The sequence below is a fragment of the Vigna unguiculata genome, unplaced genomic scaffold (assembly GCF_037176805.1).
Source record: "Vigna unguiculata cultivar grain cowpea cultivar isolate G323 ecotype 2 unplaced genomic scaffold, ASM3717680v1 ptg000095l, whole genome shotgun sequence".
Classification (NCBI taxonomy): domain Eukaryota; kingdom Viridiplantae; phylum Streptophyta; class Magnoliopsida; order Fabales; family Fabaceae; genus Vigna; species Vigna unguiculata.
Genome location: NW_028196738.1, coordinates 22,508 through 46,113, shown reverse-complemented (window position 1 = coordinate 46,113; position 23,606 = coordinate 22,508). Strand labels below are relative to the sequence as shown.

Here is a 23,606-nt window from a genome sequence, read left to right as displayed (position 1 = left end):
TCGGAGTGGTCTCTCTAGTCATACCAAGTAGCTATATTAGGTTCATTTCCTTCTCGATTCAATCTTTCATTTCGTTTGATTTTAGGTATAAAGCCTATGTCATGGCAGTCAAATCTCTCTTTTTGAACAGAGCTTTAAGCCTTTAGCACATCAATAGATATTGCAGTAAAATCATCTGATTTGAGCCCACTTCCATACTGATTGGAATAGCCAAAAATGCACCTTTCCCCACTATCACTTTCTAGAATTCTTTCTGATACATGCTCCGAGAGGGTTAGCCCCGGCTATCAAGATGAGCTAAATGGTCACACCGCCAAAAGGGAATTTTAAAGATCTCGGGATTGCTTCAATGGCAGAAGCCAGAAGAGTGAATTCAGCGATTGCCTTTTGACATGGTAATTGGAATCTTCCCTCAACCAAGGAGGGATGGGTAGGCTCAACTCGATATGGCTAGAAAACCCTTACCTTAGGGCCACTTCTCATTATACCTTTGGACACAAGGCTCGCCATCTACGGAGCTTTTTTTGTAGTGCTAGTTCAGAGGCTTGGGGCCCGACCCCTGCGGCTGGATTGAATCCTTTTCGAACTACGAATGACTTGATCCTGTCCAAGCCACTAGGAAGGTACCGGAGGCAAGCTCGATCGAATAGAGCCCCAGTCTCCATTTGTCTTACATAGCAAACGAAGAGAAATCGTAAAGCATACAAAAAAAGGGATCCACTAATCCCTGTCATCCCAAGCACCCTATGCCGCCCAACAATAGCCCATCCGGTACCCAGGACGGGTTGGGAAACGCATTCCATTACGGGGGAATGGTCCCGGCTGGTACGTCCGGAGCGTCCAGCTCCAAAAAGAATTTTGAGGAGACCATTTGGGACGCCTTAGAGCAACCCCTAATATCTGACGAGCAGAGACTAACCGGGAAAACTTAATCTGTATTTCGACCTGAAGGATTAGCTCTACTACTAATAGAGCTGAGGCTAAGGAGAAAGCAGAAAGCAGAGCTAGCTAAAGACAAGAGCGAATATCCCTGCTAGCGAAAAAGAGCCGATATCCATCTCTTCAGCGCGAGTTGTTGGTCGGATCGTGGAACTCCCCCCATTATAAATTCCCTTTATCCTGGTTGGGGAGGATGTTAGGTAAAGAGTCAGAGCAGCTATGCAAGCACACACATGGGCACTAGTCAACGCCCTTGGTTTGGTAAAGCCCTAAAGGCGGGCGGAAGGGGCCCTTGCTTTGTTTGGTTCTTAAATGGTGGGTCGATCAGTCTACTCGCCCATGAGATGGATGCTCCTTTCACAGTATCCTGTGAGTCTCTAATTCAAAGCTAACCGAAGCGTGACTTTCAAGAGCATTCCTAAAACGAACCAGCCGCGAAGAAAAAGAAAATAAAGGGTCGCAGGTCTTAGAAGCAAGGCTATTGGTTCAACTCTCGGGGTTTAAGCGGAAATTCCCAGCTTTATTAACCTTTTCCGGCCGGGGCTTTCGTCAATCACTTTGGAGATGGCGTTGAAGGCTAAACGTAAATGGCAGCACTGGATGACCTATTCTAAGGTAAGTGAGCCGAGGATAAGCTGGATTGGATGGAAGCAATCAATATGAAAGATTTTGAAGGCTATGGAGCCGGGCTAAGCAGCTAGGAGGTTTGTTTGCGGGAAACACGGTTCAGAATCCGATCCGATGAGTAGTCGGGATTCGGTTGGTGTGAAGTTTTCGAAGGATAAGTATCCTAGATCTAATGATGAAGGGCTTTGATTTTACTATTCCGGTGGTCTTTTCTTTTTCTCTCTATGTGTCTCTACCTTAGCGCCGCGCCCCTGTACTGTCTTTATAGTGAATCTGGTGCTTACTTTACTGGGAATCCTAGGATTTTAATCTTGCATTTTCCCCGTAAAATTGGATTCAACCCGAAATCCCCTCGGATAAGTCAATTCAAATCTTGCCACTGTTCTTTTTCCTGGGATTTTTTGCATCAACCCAGGCGACCAAGGTACTACGTGCTCGACCCCCCTTACCTCTGGGGTAGTCTTAGTTTTTGCTGCGAACGACTCTGCAGCGATTTCATCCGCATACGGCTTGCCCCTGCTTCAGTCTGGTTCAAATGCTTTCCGTGGTTAAGCTTGTCGATAAGCGAGGGCTTAGAATCATCTTCTTTTGTGTTGTGCCAACCTTCTGCTAGAAGGAAAGAGTCGTAGTCTTAGGCGCTTTTAAGCCCTAGCCTTTTAGTCATATTCAACCATTTCTGGAAAGATAGCCAGGTCAGGGGAATCAACACCTAGTTCTTTCGTACCCAGGCAGCACGGGATGAGACTTTACAGACGACCTTCTGCTCTTTAAGGTCCCAGTCTCAAATCGGATCTCAAAAGTCTGTTATATTAATATAAAGAGAAAAGTATTGACTAACTCTTATATACCAAAAAAAAGAATCCACACACACAAGACTCGACAAAAGATCTCAGAGTGAGCTGCTCGGTGAGGAATTTCGCTATGCCACCCGGCTGTAAGTACTGATGTAGCAAAACCAACGGGAAGATCAGTCCTAGGGTTCGAATAGACTCTTAGTTAGATAGGGAGCGGAGTTTACAAAACGATAGGGTTAGAGCGTTTGAGTAGGGATGGTAAGACATCCAAGACGCGTAGCTGCTTGGAAGTAGCTCCTTCTATAAGTTAAGTTCGAGACTGTTAGCCTATTAGTGATAGTGAAATCACTTTGAATAAGAATAGATGCTTGACTAGTCTTACTCTCGGTCTTGTCTACAGCAGTTCAAGCCCTAGGGAAAAACGTAGCGTAACGAAGCGCTTATTGTAGTACAGCCTATTTTCTCATATGATATTGAATCTGTTGAGTTCTTATCCCACTTGAAGTTGAAGGACTGTTGACAGGGTTAGGCTTATGTCACTCGGATGGGAAGGCGTCAAGTAAAGTAAAAAAGCGGTGGGCTGGCTTAGACAGCAAGCAAGCGAGGAGATTCACCAAGCCGGTGTGACAGTATGAGTAGGGTAGACTAGCGGGCAAAGTCTAGCTGCCTATTCGATAAATGGGGGAGTCATCTGTATAAGGAGAAAAAAAAACCGCCGGCTTTTAGAGAATCTTTCCTCTTCAATTATGCACGATTTAATGGGGTTGTCTTCCTTTCTTGGGAGTTAAAAAATGAGTTGGGTAAGCTTCCTAAGGGTATGGCTTCTCTGGAGCGACTAAGGACACACCCAATCAAACGATCGGTAAAACGGGTCTCCTTTGGTACAATCTCCTCGGCCGAGTATATCCCGTACGGTTGTTTTCAAAAAGTAGTGCAATCGCATTCTATGAACGAATTCCTTCATAGCCCTCATAGATAGAGTAGAGAGAAATGGGAGAAAGCGGATTAGCCACGTTCTAACTCTTCGCCATCTAACTATCATAAGAGTCATTTCATCCCTGAGTATCTGGCTTAGGGATATCTAGTTTAAGTGCCAGTTGCCATTGATCTTCTTGGAGAAAAAATGGGGCATCTATTTCCCTGCCAGTTTCCTTTGCTGTCGATGCAGGCGAGTTGGGCCTATTCTCGTCTCGAATAAGAGAGTACCTGGAGTACTAACATATAATCTTGACTGTTTTATAACATCTTTCTTTCCTGTACTAGGATACGATATACAAGACTCCTTTTCTTTTCCAGTACTATTAGAAGCCCCTATAACCAGGGAGTTTAACTAGAACCTAGATAGAATCTCCGGAATCAGAAGCTGCTATCTCTCGCTATGCTTTTTTGAGTGGATTTGAGAGTGCGGCATAGCTGGAAACTCCTGAATTTTAGGAAGGTTCTAACCTTAATTAAAAGGTAAGTTTGAAGAGAGATTGGGAAAAGTTCCCGAGTGTGAGTATCCAACCCCCTTTTGATTTGAAAGGATCTTTCTGCTTTTTAGTTTCCTAATATGTGTGTACATATTGATTGTATCAGTACTACCAGCGAGCTAAGAGCTAACCCCTTTCTTTTCCTATGGCGTTTTAATACTCACCCCTGAAAGTGAAATAGAGATAGAGAGAATCTATTCAGTTGGAAGGCGGAAAGAAGCACTGGCTAAGACTTTCATGGAGATGGGGCAAGTGTACTAGCATATGAGTTTCCAGCTTTTGAATTAAGGTTTGTCAAACCCTAAGCTGCTACTTAGAAAGGGGGCGTAGCGGGTAAGGCAAAAGAAAAGGTGTCCGCCTAGACTACTGCCACTTTACTTTAGGATAAGGTTTTTGCTTCGAGCAGCTCTCGGGCATTGATTGAGGAAGTAGCCCAACCTTTTTTCATCTACGCAAAGAGGAATTACTTCTTATTTTATAATACCGGAAATGGTGCATCTAGATCGATTCCTAAGGCTGGTAATGCCGAATCAAGGATAAGGCAATACAGTAAGAAAGGAAAGCTATTCATCTTTTGTCTTTGAAGAGAAAGACAGATTGGATTGTACGAACATCTGTGCCAAGCTTAGGTAAGCCGTCCAGAAAAGAGACAAAGAAAGACCTCTCCAAAGCCGGTGCTTAGGCAGACCCAGGTAAGAGCAGCCTTTCTCTTATATAGGAAAGCACTACTGCCACTTTCTTATGTGAATACCTCCTCAATCTCACTCTTTAGTGAAAGTCTCTATTTCACTTTCAAAAAGCAGTCTACACAAAATATAGAGGTACTTTTTCCACTTCGCATATGGGCTTTATATTCTCTACGGCGTCAACCATAAGTTTGCGTTCAGTTTGAGCTGGGAAGTAAACTAGGTTTTGCTATTCCTTCTCGAGCTTCTATTTCATCCCTTAAAGGAGATTCGGGAAAAGATAGAATAGGAAGACGTGTTTCCAGAACAAACAAGATACGGGTTGAGAGGGGGAAGTTAGCAAAGTTAGACAAGATTGGAATGGGCATAGGAACATGTATTGATGTACCAGATCGGCTAATGCTCCCAGGTTGATGTAATGTATTCCACCAGTTGACTGAAGACTTGATTATTGGTATATCGATCGGTCCAGCACGGATTGAAATAGGAGCCGGTTCGACAGGAAGCTTTTGAAAACGCAGTGCACCCAGGTAAATCAGAAACGAGATGAATACAGAGGTTAAACGAGCATCCCACACCCAAAAGGTGCCCCACATAGGTCTTCCCCGAAACCCCCCAGTAACTAAGGTAAACAACGTAAAAAAAGCACCCATTTCTGTACCGGTTCCGGAAGAGCGAAGAGAAAGGGGATGTTTTGTTAATAGGAATAAGAAAGTGTTTATAGCCGTAGCGATATAAACAAGAATACTCATCCGAGCCGCAGGAACATGTACATACAGAATACGAGAATTTCCACCTTGTTGAAGATCTAATGGTGCTACCCGAAGACTGAAATGAATAGCCATCGCTGTTAAGAACAACCGAGATCCAATGAGAATTAGCGCATAGCTTCTGGTCTTTGACATCAAAAAAGAAGGTTGTAATAACGAAAGGGACATATGAGAATTTTGTCCTAGCTAGTGGAACAAGAAAGACATGGATCTATATTCAATACGCAATCAAAGGATTTCTCCCAACGAATAATTACCCCTGCTTAGTTTTCGCTCCGCTCGTGCGTGGCACTCCTTGCTGGCGGAGCGGCATACCGAAAAAAAAGAAAAAAACCCTACTCTACTATCATCTTCTTTCTAAAAAGAGATGATAGTAGTTAAGGGCTCTTCTGACCTGTCGATATGGAATACTGTTTCGGGTACCTACAGTTCCAATTTGAGTGAGTTAGATGATTAGAGTAAGCTTTCAAAGAAAGTGCCTGACCCTCCGGATAAAAAAGAAAGCCCCGTATCTGATCTCTTTTTTGAAACACACTTTGACGAGCATACCCGTCCTCAACAAGTGCTGCTTCGATATGTTTTTCAATTTGAAGTTGAGTCTGAACAAAGGAGTCCATATGTGTTTCGTCATACACATAACCCAACCAATTAGTCCTTAAGCGCGAAGAGAGGTCGACTATACGGGTGGTGTCATCCAGTAAAGGAGGGTGAAGGGCGGGAATCAGAGGATCTTGATTTTCCGGTGCTGCCGCCTGAGGTTCTTGAGCCTCCCCCGGGTAAGCGAGCGGATTAGGAAGGGGGTGGGCAACCTCTTCCTCCTCATTTCAATATTCGTCAAAATTGGCTTGCGATAAATCTTTCGATTTTTATTTATTTGTACCATACCACTCCTTCTTGATCATTTTAGCATTCCATCCAAGATCCCGTATCAGGTTGATTCCATGTAATACTGACTTTCTAATCTCTGGGTCTTCATATCATTGAGGATTTCGGGCAGTTTGTCCAGTCCATATTTTTCCCCGAAATCCTCAAGAATATGGGCCGTACGCTCAGGCGCAAGGGCCCGCATGTTTTCTGTTGCTCTTCAAAAAAAGGGATATCTGGTCTTGGATTTGATTTTCAAAATAGGATAGGTTTCGTAGCAGCCACTCATCAGACTTTTACCATAGCTTTTCTTCATCCGCCTGTGATAAAACTTTTGAGGTTGTGATGGGCCACATATCCCCTAACCGCCGGGAGTGCTCAGCGAATCTACCCCTTGCCTTACCGAGGAGGGGCCTGCCTCATTACTGTAGGGAACTTGGCCTATGTTAGGTTAGAAGCTTCCGAGTGGGATCCACCGGACGAAAGGGGAAGTACGGGGCACACAGAAAGATCAAATCAAAGAAGGTAGAAATCCTATATACTAAACTAACCAATAAACAGAAAAAGATGAACCATTTCATAATAGAAAGAGCCCGCTGTAACTTGGGCCTTGTTAGATAGAAGCAAAAGAGACGCACTTGTATACCTAAAGGAAGGAAAAAAGTAGTGGAAGAAAATAGAAAGCAAGAAGAGGAAAAGGCGATGACCAGAAGAATTGTGTGAAATAAGTGAATTTATCCAGTTGAGGCATGATTGATTGAGAAAGAATGATTCCCTCCGGACAGAAAGAGAGTCCCTTCATGTAGGAGTAGTGAGTGATATGTGGTTGGTTGTTGACCAACAGAAAGGAAGGATGCATGGGACTAGCGGGCATTGAACCCAACGGAGTGACTTTCATTCCGAGAAAACTTCGTTCGAATTGCATGTGTTGTGTTAAGCATATTATAAAATCTATCTCAAGCTTGGACAGTTGGGCAAGCCGAACCCTGTACAGTAGAAGTTTCAGCTATTATTGATCCAGTACCTCTTCACCATGTTTGGATGACACCGGTTCTTTCTAAGCAGATAAGGGCATTGATGGATCGTCTCACTTGCCTGCGAACATAGCGAAAAACTATTCCAATTGAGCTGACGGTAAAGTCAGCTACGTGAAATAAAGCTTGAGCCCTACCTAAATTCCCTTGCGCTTAGGTCTGGGATCGAGCCCTTCTATGGCAAATTAGGTATTAAGTCATAGATGCGCCTTTCGACTGGCATTCAGTCCTCCAACACCAACTGCTGAAATAGCAGCGCTTATACCCCCAACTGATTCAATGTCACTTGGGATCGGATCCTTCCTAAATTAATTTCCCCTCCGAAATCGATGATTCTTGGCTACTTGATTAGGCATTTCCATCTCTCAAACTAGAAAGAAAGCGCTTTAGCTTAGGGCTGATCTTCAAGGCTCCTTACTTCTTTTTATACCGCAAGTGACGAACTATAGCCATTCGTGGTCACCGCTGTCCTACTTTACTTTTTTATTCTATTAAACCTCACCCGGAAAGCGAACCCAAGGCAAATCTCGCCCCATCAAGCATTTTCACTCGAGCGGAAACAGCTGACCAAGAGACAAGAGCTACCTCACCAGACTCCATAGCTCCTAAGGCTTATTCTTTAGAGTCTTACTAATGGCATACTTTTTCAGTCGAATGCTCCTGGGCAGAAGATTACATAGACTATGCCTTTTATTCAAAAGAGCCATCACAGCTTATGAAAGAGCAGCTTGGAAATGGCTAATTAGTTTAAGGTACTGACCAACACGGAGAGAGCCCTTTTTCAGTGTTGTCGGAATAGGACCTTTTGGTGGTTTAAAGGGCATTACATTAGGACTTTAGTAAAGAGAGTACGACTTTGGTTCCAGAGATAGCGATTCGGCTTAGTTCAAATAGAACTAAAGAGAACGGGAAAAACTGATCCCAATCCTCGCTCTGGACCAAGGTGCGTAGCCTTTTAACATTCTCTTTCTCTCTTTTCTGGCTTAGCCTACCCAGGGAAAAGGCTCCTTCTTATTGATAGCACCGGTGAGAAAGACCCCTAATGGGCAAACTTAACGAATATCCCAGGAATGAGGAATGAAATAACTTCTGCTATCTACTCACTCTTGCCACTGAGAGGGGATGAGTGAATACCTGGAAGATAAAGTTATCTTATTCCCGGGATCAGGGCATCAACTGCTTCATTGAATTTCTAAGTTCATACCCGATAGCAGTAGCCAATGTCGGAAGAGGAGCCGTTGGTGCTTTAGTTCCGCAGCTCTTGCCTTAGACGGAAAGTTGGCAAAGGCTTCAGACGCGGTCTCCGGTCTCCCTTTTTGGGCACGCGCCAATCGGTCTTAAAGCCTCGATGTCCGCTAAAGAAGATAGAGATCGAGAGATGTGGCACTCTTCATAATGATTTAGAAAGACAAGCAATAGCTGTTTTAAAAGGCAAAGGTTTACTTTAATTAGCAGGCTCAAGGTCAATTTCTTTTTCCAAGTCAAGGCGATGCAATACTCGGGCGATAAGGAAGAAGCAGTCCCAGGCCTTAGGTCCAGACCAGATCTGAGAACTTTCGAGATGTGAATCATAGCCTAGTCTAGTTTCGTACCCAACAGCTAAAAGTGATGTCATATTATACTTTCTAGAGAATCACCCATCAGCCTTCGGATCTGAGTTTGAATTGGCTAGGGGGCATGAGCGGTAGTCAGCTGTCCTCTTTCCTTCCGATGAAGGGATCTTGCTCGCTTTTCTCTAAAGGGCTAGTCCTGGTTCTGTTAAGGGCCTAGTTCTGGACTTGCTCGACCAAGAAAGGTTGGAAGTAGATTGTGAATGCTGGAGTTGGCGCTCAATGGAGCTCTTTCTCGCCCTCTCTATAAGAGAGATGGGATCACCTAAGTCTCGTTATGGATTGATGGCTAAAGGAGCGTCTACCCTACTAGAGATGCTCCTTTTGTATAATAAGTCAGAATAGAAGAATTGAAGGGCTCGTTCTTCCTGGCTTCCAGGCTCCTGCCTTTCCACGAGCAAGTTGACTTAGTCTAGTCGACCAGCAGTAGAGGAAGGGTATGGGTAAGGCAAGTGAATCAGAAGCAGTAGCAATAGGACCAAGGGCGCGCTTTAACTCAAGGGTACACTTTTATCCTTCCAGGATTTGCAGGAGTTTCCTTTCGAAGGCCTTTTAAGAACCTACCCTTGATCCACTGGATATGAATGCTAATCATTGATCCGAAAGTGCCACAGTCCCCTCTCTGCTGCCTATTACCTATTCTCTTCCTTGCGTGGTATATCTTTACTAGGGGAATCAAGGCAAAAAATGGCTTTGGACAATTCATCCTTTCTTTATCCCACATCCCATTCGCAGCTGCTATCCCGACATCTGATTATAGCACCAGCTCTTCGTCTTCATAGAATAGAATAAGGCATTAGACATGGGCAAGAGCCCTTCTAGCAGCAATCCTTGATTGAAGTGAAGGAAGAAAGCCAAAAGCTCTAGTCCCATCTCTTTCTGTTATGGAATTGGATAGTTACTCATATGAAAAGGGGATTCGATAACAGCCTAAGACAACAGGGTTTACGTACAGGCGCAGCCCGTATGGATGTAACTTCCATTCCGCTAGTCTGCCCCGTAGTTCAAGCGTGAAAAAATAAGTGCCACTAACCTAACTTCTTTCGATTTCGAGCATCAGCACCGGATTCAATAGCAATAGCAAGGGATTCTAGCAGCCTTTTGTCCTACCAGCAGCCTATTCTTTCACTTTCAAAGGCAAAGCTCGCATATTAGGAGTGGAATTCCCTAGTGATAAACTTTCCTAGAGAAGAAGGCGTTCACCAAGGGAACTAGCCGGTAGGAGGGATAGTTGGCCGGCTTTCAAGCCAGGTTGCATGCATGTGACTGAGTCCGGAGATTTCGTTTTGTTTTCAGGGTGTACGAAGTGAAGGCTCGTTGAGACCTTGCCTTAGGAAGACTTTATAGGCACAGTACCAGGGACCGAACTCTCATTTCCTTGCTTAACTTAAGGCCCTTCGCCTATTGATGATTTAGTGCATCACTTACGTATTTAGCTGAACAGGGTAAACATCTTCCTTAAGCTTCCATTCTAGGGAAAACCACTGCTTGGAAAGCGTAATCTAATCACTGCCTGAAAGAGTCCTATTTACCTGACCTAATAAAGAGGGACTGCTTGCTTGTGCCTTAAAATGGTAAAGGACAGAACGCACGGCGCCTTTCGAACCTTTTCTCATTAGATCGGGTAACCTGCACTAATAGGTCAAGCCACATTTCATATAGAAATTCAGGTTCCTAGGAATGTCGTACGAGTCATTCATCTAGTCCCAAGGGGTCTTCCCGACTCAAGCTACTGGGAAATAGGACCACAATTCCTACTCACTGAGTGTAAACGACTCTCTTCGGCTTTCCGTCCCTTTCAATAGGAAGGGTCACAGCCTAAGTCAGGCCGGGCCTTGCTCAATGATCAATATCAAAACAACCATAAGTGATTGGCTCACGACTACGTAGAATGAGATTCTCGCTTCCTCTGGCTGTTCATCTGAATCATATAACAAGAAGTTGGGGTAGCCGGCAGTCTTCCTATTCAATGAGAATTTCTCTCTCTTCCGTGAGAATAAGGAAATGGCTCGTAGCCACAGACCACCAGAGGGTAAATAAAGATCCACTTATTTATTAAATGAAGTAAGGCGTCGATTGAATCAGATGGGATGGTACGAAGTTTTCCATCAGGGGTACCTATTGTCTCTCTTTCTATTGTTTTGTCCGCAGAGGAATTTCCATCCCTGGATGTAGCTACCGATATTCTGCACGGCGGGAACTCTTTCCTGTTCCTGGCCTTTCATCATTCTTTTCCTTTGTGGAATGTCTAGTAGACAAAAAGAAATAGGAATTCCCGGTCGAGTTGGCTGGAAGTTCGCTTCTTCCTTTATAGAGTTTCAATCGATGAAGTAATGTAGTGCTAATTCGTTGGACTTTGTTGACGTGGAAAAGTCTCTTTTCTAAATTGCTGAAGTAATACGAAGTTCTGTGTTCAAGCCTTTTTGCTGCTAGTTGGAACTCAAACCCCTAGCGAGGGTATTCGAGAATGATTACGACGACAAACATCAACTGGTCTTTCATAGTTGTTCAGAAGTCAAAGCTTTTGCTTACGATGAGATGAAAGTAAATAGACAATTTACCCGCTGATTGATCGAATGGAAACTTCCCCCTTCTCGCTAAATTCAAACTTCCTGCTTCAACGTGGAATTGCCTCTAAAGTCGTTACGCTTTCCCTGCGCTTCCTCTTCTCTTTCGAATTAGCGAAGGAGTTTCTTCTTACAGGTTAACTTCAAGCAGTGTCGCTTAGGAATGACTTTCTTCTACCTTGCTCAGAGATTCAAGTTGATTCGCTTCCTGCTAAAGACTACCTTGTCCCAGGATCGGATGCATACGTTTCAGCATTTGCTCTAACTTCCTTTGTCGCTGCTGGTGCCCATCTTTTATCTTATTTAGCCGGGAACTGCCGCCCCACCAACCCCTACCTTCCTATTCCCTGCTAGTTATCTCTCGCTTTTGCTTCTTTTCTTGGTGGGACGGGGTAAGCCTATGAATAAGGTAGAGACATAGTGAGATAATAGATTCTATATAGTTATTGCTTGCGACGGAGTTGTACGTTTCAGGATACCTTTCATCTCGTCTTTCCGGACTTTAGGAGTCTTCCAAACAAAGGGTTATTTATCGGTAGTCAAACTCTACCTTAGTAGGGGGATTCTTTTTGACTGGTTGGCATCGATGGATCACTTAGAGGTTCTCAACTCTTTCCTTCAAGGCTTTCGAACTGTGCTATTGCTTTCGACTGACTTTCCCTAGCTTCTTGGCCTTTTCCAACTGCCACTGAAAGCAGGCTTGACAGGCCCAAGTCTTAATTTGTAGGACTTTCTTTGTATTTGATGGTTCATGTAGGCTTGGGTTTTTTCATACTGAAGCAAGCAATTGAATTTCAAAGAAATTACATATAAGAGAAGAAGATTATATCCTATAATATAATCTTTAATTAAAGTTTATGGATTGAGAAAGCGGCGGGCCCATAGAACTCTCCAATCGTGCTGCACCGAAAGGGGGCCGGAGAGTCGGTAACCTGAGATCGGCTAAGATCGAATTGAACTGTCTTTGATTTATACGTAAAAGATAGATATTGAAAGTGTTCAGCAATTTAATTATAGTCAGTCTTTACTTAACTCGACCCAAGCGATGCCTTTCGACTCCCATGTTTTTTTGGTCAACAACCACATCTAACTTTCGTTCGTCACTACTCGAAGAAGTCTCCCTCTTTTTTTTTGGGAGGCAGAGGAAAACAATTTATTATTCATAATATATGGAATTCTCTGTAAGAGCTGCGGAACTAACCCAAATATTGAATCAACTTAATACGTTACTGCCCCTTATCATTCTTCTATTGGGGGGTTGTTGTCTGTTATTACTGCTTATAATATTCTTTTGAATTCTCTGGTTACGGCAAGGTAATCTTAAGTCGACTATATCATTTTTACAACAAAATGACAACCCCTATACATTGCGATGCACGCCGCTTTCATACGAGATCGTGCCGCAACCACTTAAGGATAAGGGGGAATCCAAAGTCACGTCCAAGATGGACGGAGCGGAGGGAACCCCCGAAGTAGATCGAGCCAAAGGCGACAGCGACCCCAAGAGTTTGGAAGATATCTTTAGAAAAGGTTTTAGCACCGGTGTATCCTATATGTACTCTAGTTTATTCGAAGTATCCCAATGGTGTAACGCCGTCGACTTATTGGGAAAAAGGAGGAAAATCACTTTTCTCTCTTGTTTCGGAGAAATAAGTGGCTCGCGAGGAATGGAAAGAAACATCTTATATTTGATCTCGAAGTCCTCCTATGGCGCTTCTTCTTCAAATCCTGGATGGGTGATCACTAGTAGGAATGACATAATGCTAATCCATGTTCCACACGGCCAAGGAAGAATAAAAAAAATAAGAGAAGAAAGATCGTAGAAAAGAAAGTCTTACGTGCTCTCTCCTCTATCTAAGTAAGAGAAAGAGGAAGGTCCAATCATGCTACTTTGAGAAAGATGCTTAACACATGCAAGTCGATCAGTTCGCCCTTAAGAAATAGGCAACATCGGTTCGAATCCGATACCGATAAAGGGCTTTTTCCTTTTTTTTCGGGTGCTGCCGGCCGGTCTGGATTGATGCCTTTCCTTCTTTCCAGGATTAAGGATCTCCCTTAAGAATGACCTCAGGAACAGTCAATGGGAACGCCATGCCATCGAGGGGCTAGTGTGACCATCCATAGCATACGACGGGCGAGAGGGGTACGTGGTGGCTCAGTGTGTCTACCAGTTTCAGGTGAGGCTATTCGGAGATCCAGGGCGAGTCCCGATTCCATATATACGGTTAAGCAAGCCCTGCCGCCAGCTTCCACCCAGACGACAACGTGAGCGCCTGGCGCGAAAGGTTGCTTTGCTTTACTAAAAAAAATAATAAATATAAGGCGCGTTAGCGCTTTCGTTTTCCAATAAGGGGCGGAGCTTGAAGAAGCGAAGCGAGCCTAGAATAGCAGCCTATTACGTTACGTGGCCCCTTTACTTTTTTTTTTTAAATAAAGCGCTAGTGCCCCTATCCTATAGAGTCAGGCTCTTCTGCTATCAATGAAACCGAAAGAAACACAAAAACCCAGTGCGTTTTGTATAGATCGAGACTTGTAGCTGGATTCTTTACTCATGACATACTGGGAAGAATTGCAGGAAATCGTTCGATAACACTTCTGACTACTATTTCCGACGATCAAGACAATTCCCGCGAACTCTTTCATTTCATAGAAGTTGATTCTTCTTCTTACAAAGCAAATAGCATTTCCTATTGATTTGTCCCCTATCCTATAGAGCTGGACCTATTCTGATTCTGAATTATCCGTCGCTACGCTGTTCCCAAGGACTAGCAAAATCGAAATAGCGAAATTCTTGGGTCATCTCAATGGGTTCAGAAACCACACGTTTCTCTGGATCATCATAGCGTACTTCTACATATCCACTAAGAGGAAGGTCTTTTCGTAATGGATGACCCTCGAAACCATAATCTGTTGATATACGGCGTAGATCCGGATGATTGATGGAAGAAACACCAAACATATCCCAAACTTCTCGCTCCCACCGGCCGGCTGATGGAAATAGACTGACTACCGGAGATATTCGTGTTACTTCGTCTGCACTGGTTTGTACACGAATGCGTGAGTTATACCGAGTACTCAGTAAATTATAGACCACTTCAAATCTTCGTTTTCGAGAGGGATAATCAACTCCGCAAATATCGATCGAAACTTGAACCCTTGTATAGGTATGCAATTTAAGAAAGCACAACAATTGAAATAGGTAGTCCGTTTTGGTATCAGATCTATTCCCATGTTCCGATCTTTCCATTTTTTGAACCCATTTCTTGGGTAAAGTCTCCCAACTATATTTGAAAATGGATTGGTTATCCATATAAAGAAAGCTTTCTTGTAGTTCCGCTTCTTTTCTTGCTCTAAAAAAAAATGAAGAAAGACTTGTTTGTTGTAAATCGCCGGTTGGGTTTACCAACCAAGAAAGACATGGGAAAAAGACCAAAGCTATCAGAAAGACTAAGATGGATAGAAAAAAGGTGGCATGATCTCAATCGAGAGTCATTTCCCTGAGTGACTCTAGAATGGAATCAACCAGATCTTCACTTATTTATGTTTTTTTTTCATTGAAGTAATAAAGCCTTCTTGCTACTAACCCGCACCTACTCATAAGCATCTTACCCGTGGGAACTTAACCCTCTAAAAGACCCATTCATTCAGACCTCCCACTCACTGGACTTCCCGCTCGCACTGATTGGATTGCTCCTTGCTTTCAAGAGTTTGACCAGCTTTCTACTATATTTCATTATTAAACAGACTGGCTATCCAGCGTCCTACTGCTTTGCCTCCTTTGCTTCGAAGGAATGCTTGCTACCGTTAGCCTTACCGAACTCTCTCAAATAAAGACTTTCCTACACTGGCACTATGCTTAAGACAGGTTTGCTGTAGTTCGCGAATAAGGACATGGCTTCATCTAGGTCCAGCTATGATGATAGACTCCCCAAGAGTCGCACGGACCGGACCTACTTTCCATATAATATATAAATAAAAAGTCTTCCGCCTTTCTCCTTGAAGCTCTTCCCGAAAGACTTATAAAAAAAAAAAGAATAGCCATTTTTTTGGAATATGACTCTATTAATTCCCTCACCTTCCCAAATGAAACTGATGAAAGAGGAGCCGTCACAGCTTCTCCTTCGGATCACTTACTCGGCTTTACAAAGCTCCCCATGGTCGCCTTCGATACCATTCCAATCAGTGATTCTTATAAACTGACTTCCCCATAGCCACTTGCTTACGACCTTTCGACTCTCGCTAAACTAAATAAGAGAATTTCACATTCACCCTTCACTTCTCGTACCGGATAGGCTCTTGGACTTGGAGCTCACAAATGCGCTGTTTGAGTGAACGAATGCGCTGTTGACATGAGATAATGAGTTGTTTGACTTTTTTCTGCTGAAGTCGGAGAAGAGGAGGTAGCGGTTCGTGCTTGAGTTGAATCACTTGACTTTGGTCCTATCTTTATATTAAGTCGTAGATCCCCTTAAAAAAAAGGAAATGACATAGGTGTACCCTACCACTGCTGTAGAAAGTCTTGAAAACTGGCTCACATGGAAGCCCGAAAAAGGTAAGGGTCAATGCAACTGTAGGGAAACATTTTCTTGCAGTCACACGTACCAGCTTGAAAATGAACTTTCTTAAACTGGCTTTGCAACTACAACTTCCATTAGAACTAGATGGTTGGGAATTGACACTTACACTCCAAAGGCTTACCTTTTTTATGCTATTGGAGGGGCCTAGATCTTCAAGCCTTAATGTTAATGTTAATGGAAAGATTCATTCCTAAATTTGTCTATTGCCCCTGGTACTCTAACAGGTTGGGGGGTATTGGATAGCTCTTTAGCAAAGGATCTTAGATAGGTTGGTTCTATACTAGACTACTATAAGGGATCTTTTCTGACTCTACTATTGTATTGCATAAAAACCATATGATAGTGTGACTCCCTCCATATCGTGGAAGAAAGCATATTCAACACAAAATAGTCGTCTTCTTAGTGCTTATCTCTTTTCAGCGGAACATAAAGATATCCTATACTAGGCCATAATAAACTGCGTCTTATGGTCCGGTCCATAGTTAGACCTTCCCCAATCCTCTCGTGACGATCCTGGTATACTAGAATGTAGGCCTTTAGCTCCTTATCATTAGCTCTTACGCTTTCATTTAAGGTCATTATAAAATGCCAGGCCAGCCCTTGAAAAGACATATGCAAACCCATAGACATAGACAAGCTGGAGAGACAGGCATAGGACTACCAAAAGCTCACTTTAATATAAATATAAAAAAGGGGATCCCTAAATGCCTATTGGATTGGATGACAGACAGGGACCATCTTCGATTGCCTCGTATAGAACCAACCCCAAAAAAGGTCACTGGAAATGGCTGGAATGAATTGTTTTCAAACTTCTTGCCCTAGAATTTTTTCTTACTTATTGAATCTACAGAGCTAAGCACATATATTCTTTCCTTTCTCTCATTGGCTTACTTGCTGGTTTCCCCTATCCCGCCGCTTGCGGGAAAGACTTCCGCTATAGGGATAGGTAGGTCTCCTATCTGGTAATAAGAAAGAATCTATATGTACATACTGGAGGAAAGAAAAGAGCTTGCCCAATTGGAAATAGTACTGCTCAGCGAAATGTTGTATCTCTCGTTCTCAGATAGACGGACATTCAAACTAAAATCATTCCTTTTTCTTGTTTTCACTCGCTTACTAATAACTAATCAATTTTATTTTTTTTTCTGCAAGTGGAGAGGCCTGGCTCGATAGACTAAGGGATACAAAAGAAATCCATTATCCGCTTGCCTACTTTAAAACTTTGTTTTCTCAATAGATTACCATTGAGCTAGAACCAAAACTTCTTTGCCCGCGAAATCTGCTTGCCCTCATCCCTAGACTGCGGTTACGGGGACAAGGCAAGGGGGGGATGTAACAAAACTCAAAGCGATAAAGAATGAAACTGGGTGGCTTAAAGCCCTTAAGACTTCAACTCGCTCTTAGGCAGAAGCACTAGGAGCCATGGAATTAGGGGGGGCAACTCATTCACACTTGATGTTATATAACGGGATGTAAGAAAACATAACTCCCCCTGTCTCGCGCGAAGAAAGAACCAAGCAAACCGCTTTCACATCCTATGTCTTGCGCTTGACCTATAACCAGCTCTCCCTGGGAAAGAAAAGAGCTTGCAATGCGGGCTACTCTATTGGATCCTATTCGTTCGGCTGGGCTGGAAATGGCTGCCTCACTGCGTGGACTCCTACCATCGAAGCAAACTAGCCTGGCCCAACATGTAAACTTTCTCCAAGAAGGAGATGGGCTTACCCTATGATTGCCGGCTGACAAAAAGAGGTAAAGATTGAAACATTCCTTATTTATTTGGTTTGGCTTGCCTATCTCTTTGCCTTTCGATTTCTCTCAGAATCAGAAAGCCTGCTTCGCTTCCCAAGAGATTTAGGGAAAAGGGCCTTGTCGGCCACCGCTTGCTGACGACGGAACGCATCGTCAATTAAATTAAAGGGTCCTCGCGTTGGACTTAGTTGGAAAGGTAGGTGTTCGGCATGTCCCTTGGTTGCGAACTTTTTGAGTAGGGCGGGTTTGGAGATCCCATTCCTCACGTTTACCGTTGTCCCCAGACTTCACCCTTTCCTTGTATACTTTTTCATTTCAATAGTAAGGCGTGTCCCTGTCTCCAACAAGTGTGTGATCCACTGATTCACTGAGTGACTCTTTCTTACCGCGGCAGTCCCTATCTCTTAAAGCCCTATCAGACTTCCTCCCTCGAGAAGGGACTGCCTTCCAAGACGGACTCCATGTGATCCCCTGACACATGGGGATGGAGCCAATCCGAGGTACATAGGTACGAATTAGACTCTCCCAGTCGGCAGTTATGTCATTAACGACATCTACCATCTGATCAGAGTCCGTCGGAGTCACTATGGATTCTACTACTTTATTTTATTAGTCAATCTCTTGGCTAAGGGTATAGCCCTTGCAAGAGTGAAGAATGATAAGTAGAGTTTCACTAGTAAGTCGGACGTCTCATCTTTCCGACTTTACTACGATGGAAAGACGGGATAATCCTAGGATACCCTGACCTCGTCAACGAGACAGGAAAAGGCAGCAAGAGGCCTGTTTTCCGGGGCATAAGCTTGCTGCAATGACACAGCACATTTAAGTAAAGCGCAGTGAACAAGAAACCAGATTTCCGGACAAGCCTGATCACCTCCTTAGCAAACAAGTGCGCTCCGACACAGAGCTCTTTGTTGAGACCATCGGTCACTACCAAGATGACTCGATTAAGAACCATCTTAAGTAGTGGAAGACCTTCCAAGATCTTCCACTACTTAATGGCCTTAAGTCGGAACAACTTGTCAAACAGGGTAAGGTTCATTTCCATAATTTATGTAACCTTCCTGGTCCTGGTTGGGAGCTGTCTCCACAGGACACGACCAAGTGAGCTAACAGGGGGTTTAGAGCTCCTTAACACCGGATATTCCGTATTAGTTGATGCAACTCTGACTAAGGTGGATCTGGATATGATATTGACCATAAAGCAAAGCGGATACTGACTTCGAAAGTGCTCTTAATCACTTCTTTCTTGGCCTTCTCTTCAATCCAATAGCAAGAGAAGGTAGAGGAAGACAAACCTTATGTCAAAGCTTCATGCTTACTTTTTTACCCTACTTCCTACATGCCTGATCTTAATGCTTGCTTGGAGAGCGCAAATCCTGTAGCGGTAAACCAATAGCAGCGGAAAGGCCGACAACACCTGCTTTTCCGTCTTGCCTTTGCTACTTGAGAGAATGCCTTGGACCGAGACCGAAAGCAGCTCTTCCCCTCATCTCATTAGCAAGAAAACCGCTTTAATCCATTATTTCTATAAAGCACTACTTCTTTTTTTGAATTATTAAACCCCGAAAAAAGTCTCTTTCATGCTTCAATCGAGAATGCTTGCTGTCAGGCTTTCGTACCGAAACAGCTGACTTGCTTGCATCCCTTTGATTGCTTAGTCTCTCCTCCTTGCTGCACTATTATGGTACATCGGTCTAATCCTCTGATCCCGTGACTTGCCTTTCATTTACTTGTCTTTCTCTTTCATCTTTCTATCCTATGCAATCAAAAAAAAATAGGAAGATTCTATGAATATCCCCATCCATAGTAAAGACTCTTCTCAAATACGCAGTTGCCAGATTACACTAAACGAAGCCATTTGAAGTGTGCTAATGAAACCTTCTTTCTAAAGAGGATATGCCATAGGGTGCCCCGAGGATTAGAGCCAATAAATATACATCACATCGATCTAGCCTAATAAACAAGGCTCCATTCATACCGGCTTAATTCATTATTGCCTCCTACCGTATGGCATCTCCTCTACTTCAATTCAAACTAGCGCTTCGCCCCTTTCCTCTTTCTTTGCTGCAATAGATGAGATTGGCATTGGCCTAGTTCCAATCCTTTGTCAAGTCACTTAAAAGCAGCCTCCCTCCTCATTTGCTGCAGGTGAGAAAGGGCCTAGCTTTCCGCTGGCCTGATTAGTAGTCAGACTGATGATCTACCCGTCTCCGAGGGGGTAGACCTGCCGGCAACTCCTACGGCAAAAGAAAAGCGAACTCTTCCTTAACTTAAGCAGCGCTATGCTTCATCCTCAAGGTCAACGGTTCTAGCCTCCTGAACCGTCATAATGGACTTATAAAAAGCCTCTTATGCCATTTTTACCGATTTGGCTATTTGGGCCGTTTTACTCATTTCTTTGATTACCAGGGCATAAGACTGCCCGCTCCACCACGTGCATAAACTAATTATCTCATTATAGGCCAAAGCGTGACCTTTTTTCTGGCCAAACTCTGTGACAGGGATATAATATAAAAAAGGGTGTAATCCCGATTTCTCTAAAGCGCTACGTCTTTTCCCGGCCATCATGCATCGCTCCAACCTCCTATTGCCACAGCCTTACAAGCCAAGCAAGAAGTGACAAATCTCAAGAGGGACCTTACTGCCGTTCCCAGCTTAAGCGTCTACACCTCCCAACAAAGTGAATGTACCTTATGGAACCTCCGATAGGGACTTAGATGAAGCCCGCCGACCTTCTCCACCTGCTCTGTAGATGGAACCTTCGCAGAGCTACCACTTTCGAGAATCATTTTTGTCTTTTTGCCCCGGCCAAGGGCACACCACATTCTAAAGAGATCCCTAAGACTCCAGTCCTACCCCGTCTTCTTAGGATTAAGGTTGCAGCACAGTTTGATGTAGAAGTGGCTATGATAGCAAAGAGCAGAAGAGAAGAAAGATATGTATTATATATAATAAGATAATAGTTGAGAGCACTGCTAGAAAGATAAAGATGGCGATAAGAGATTCGTTCTGTCTTTCTTCACTTCTTATCTTTATCTATGATATTAACTTGAACTTGAAGACGAGTCTTATTCATAACTAGAAAGCAGATCGAAAGAAGCATAGGTACACTGAACACTAACCCAATCCAGATGAAACTACTATTATCGGAACCCAGCTTCTCTTTTTTAGCGAATAAAGATTGAAGTCGCTCTTACACTTACTCTATTTAAAATCTTTCTAATTTATCATATGAAAGAAGGAGAAAGGGGGCTGCTACTGCAACCAAGCAATTGGTGCAGACGCTCTACGATGCAATCAGACAATGAGAGAGCGGACTCTCTTTCTCTAAGGGACACTTCCTCATTTTCTTTATTCCACCCCCTTTCGTCGGTTCCAGTAATGGGAGGGGGAGTACCATGTAGTTAGGAAGATGATCGATGCCTAAAGCATGTCTACTTAAGATCTCTATCCTTTCTGGTGATCAAGATATCCCAAGAAGAGAGACCTGACGGCGCTTACTAGAAGAGAAGGAAAGAAGACACTTACTATAAATCTATTCCACCGGAAGACTACCGCTTTCTTTCTCTCTGTCCACAGCCATGACTCACCCACCTTTCCATCCCCCCTCAGCATATAGATCCACCCGATCGATGAAGACTCGAACCGAACAGTGATCAAATCGACTGACTTTGGAGAGTCAATCCTCAGGGCAAGCCAAAGGAAGGACGGGATAGAGCTCAAAGACAGGCTGAAGGCAGAGAAGGATAGACGAGACAAGGAAGCAAAGGAGAAAAGAAAGATCGGAATAGAATAGAGGTAACGGTGGAACGAACGGTAGACCCAACTCTGTATACTTAGCCGGAAGCAGGGCGTTCCACCGATTCCACTGAGGGAGAAAGCCTTTCCCGTATCTATACCTGATCTGCTAATTTCTATCCGGTAGACTTGGTAAGGTAAAAGGGCCCCGACTTATTTGATTTCCAGAATTCGAGTTCGACCGCAGCTGCCCCTTTTGTGTTTTGGGGGGATCAAGTTCCTTGCCAACTATCGACCCCGATCTCTTTTCATTTTTGGTATTACTAGCCTAGCCTTCGTAAATCACACTAAAGCAGAGCACCCAACTATGGCAAGGCCCCCTTAAGTAAGGGTTAGGTTAGTCAATCCGGCCCGAGACGCGTTCGTTGACAAAACCGCCGTAGGAATGGAGACCTTTCAATAGAGCGGAGGCGAACTGATCAACGAGAAAGAGGCCCTACTCACTACAAACGAATACACCACAAGATCGAACTGCACTCATGCCTCTCCCGCATCAAGTTGACCGACCCCCTACGTAGTTCTTCTATCAATCATGTACGTAGGTAGGGTCCTCCATTCTGATTGGTATATCATGAAAAAAGCCATTTGCACCAGGCGCACTGCGCTTTCCCTTGCCTAGATGTTCGCCTTTCTAAGTCAAGTAATGGTGACCCGCCGAAGACTGGAGCCTCAAAACATGTTGACGAAGACCCCCGAACTGAGGGTTCGATCAGTAGAGGGGACGACTTTCCCTCCCCGGAAGAAGAATAGCCCCGCTCTCTAGCCGACTGATCCCGTGGATCATATAACTGGGAGGGAACGTGTCACATTAGAGTGTGAACGATAATTACCACGATGAGGCTGGTCCCTCTTTGATTTTAGTAGACTAAGCTATTCATATGAATGCCGGGCTCTTTCTTTCACTGCTAACCCCAATAAGTCAGTTTCTTAATGCTGATATTTTATGTTTCGTCGAGCCCCGAGCTTGTGGTCCTCCTTTGAGTGTGGGTTCCATTGGATGAATCTCTCAAGTCAAGGTTCACGTACATAGCAGCAAGAATGGTGCAGCGCCTCTTTCTCGTTCTCGCTCGGGAGCCAAAACGAACACGCCTGCTACCTACTGTACTGGACCTTCGACCAGGCATTCTACCCTTGTCGAATCGGAACCAACCACCACTGTATTGCGCTCGAACAGTTGAGCGGCCGCCGGCCAGCAACTTCCGTACTGTACACAGATATAGATTCATTCTTCGTACCTGGTCCAACTTCACAACCCTTCGCGGGTTGGTAAGAAGTCAGTCTTGTTTGGTAAGACTCTATTGAACAAAGCAAAGAAAAGAGAGTGCTCGACCGGAACAACGGCCAACAAAGACCGTAATTACATAGATAACTGCTCCTCCCTTTCTCCGGCTTTAAGGCGAACCGTATGGCGGCCGGAAAGAAAAGAAAGACGACCTCCTCACCTTCTCGTAGATGGTGTCAGTGAGAGCAACTTTAGTATCCCCCGTTGACCTTCTTTTGTAGATAGAATCTTCAATGAGTGGAAACAACTTACTAATAAAGGTGCGCTTGTTGAGTAAGGCCGTTTTCTTGCAGGAGTGCTAACGCGCGCCCTTATTCTTCGCTTGCTCCGCAGTACGAGCCTCATACAGAGCTGCGCCCCTTTAATATGATGAGAAGAGGGGCCGCCCTCTTTTCTGCACCAATCTTTATTTACTACTATCTATCTTTTTTGGGGGTGTATAGCTCAGTTGGTAGAGCATTGGGCTTTTAACCTAATGGTCGCAGGTTCAAGTCCTGCTATACCCAAACAAACCTACCTTACACTATACCTATTCATTAATAAGGATGCGTAGTAACGTTCAAAGATCACTCTTTGGCCTTTAGACTCGCTTCAGCGACTTCGCCCTTTAAGTGAGAAGGGGGTGAGGTAAGGAGTAGTATAAGAGTGGCTCGGTCATCCATAGGCCTCTCCTTATTGGATTCATTCTATTCTATAGGGCGGGGCTGCAGACCAACAATCCAGCAAAAGGGCTTAAAAGCTCCTTTATCAAACCTTCCCCTTTTCAAAAAAAGAAGGTCAGCATCAAAGCCCAGCAAACCCAACCTATACAAAGAGCTCTTTTCAGCCCCT

At 44.0% G+C, this 23,606-nt stretch overlaps 1 non-coding gene across 1 annotated transcript; it reads left to right on the top strand.

Annotated features, from left to right (window-relative positions):
• The first annotated feature begins 23,208 nt into the window (after window positions 1-23,208).
• TRNAK-UUU (transfer RNA lysine (anticodon UUU)) lies at window positions 23,209-23,281 on the top strand. Its single transcript has one exon. It is a non-coding gene; the product is annotated as a tRNA-Lys (tRNA).
• Window positions 23,282-23,606: the final 325 nt, after the last annotated feature.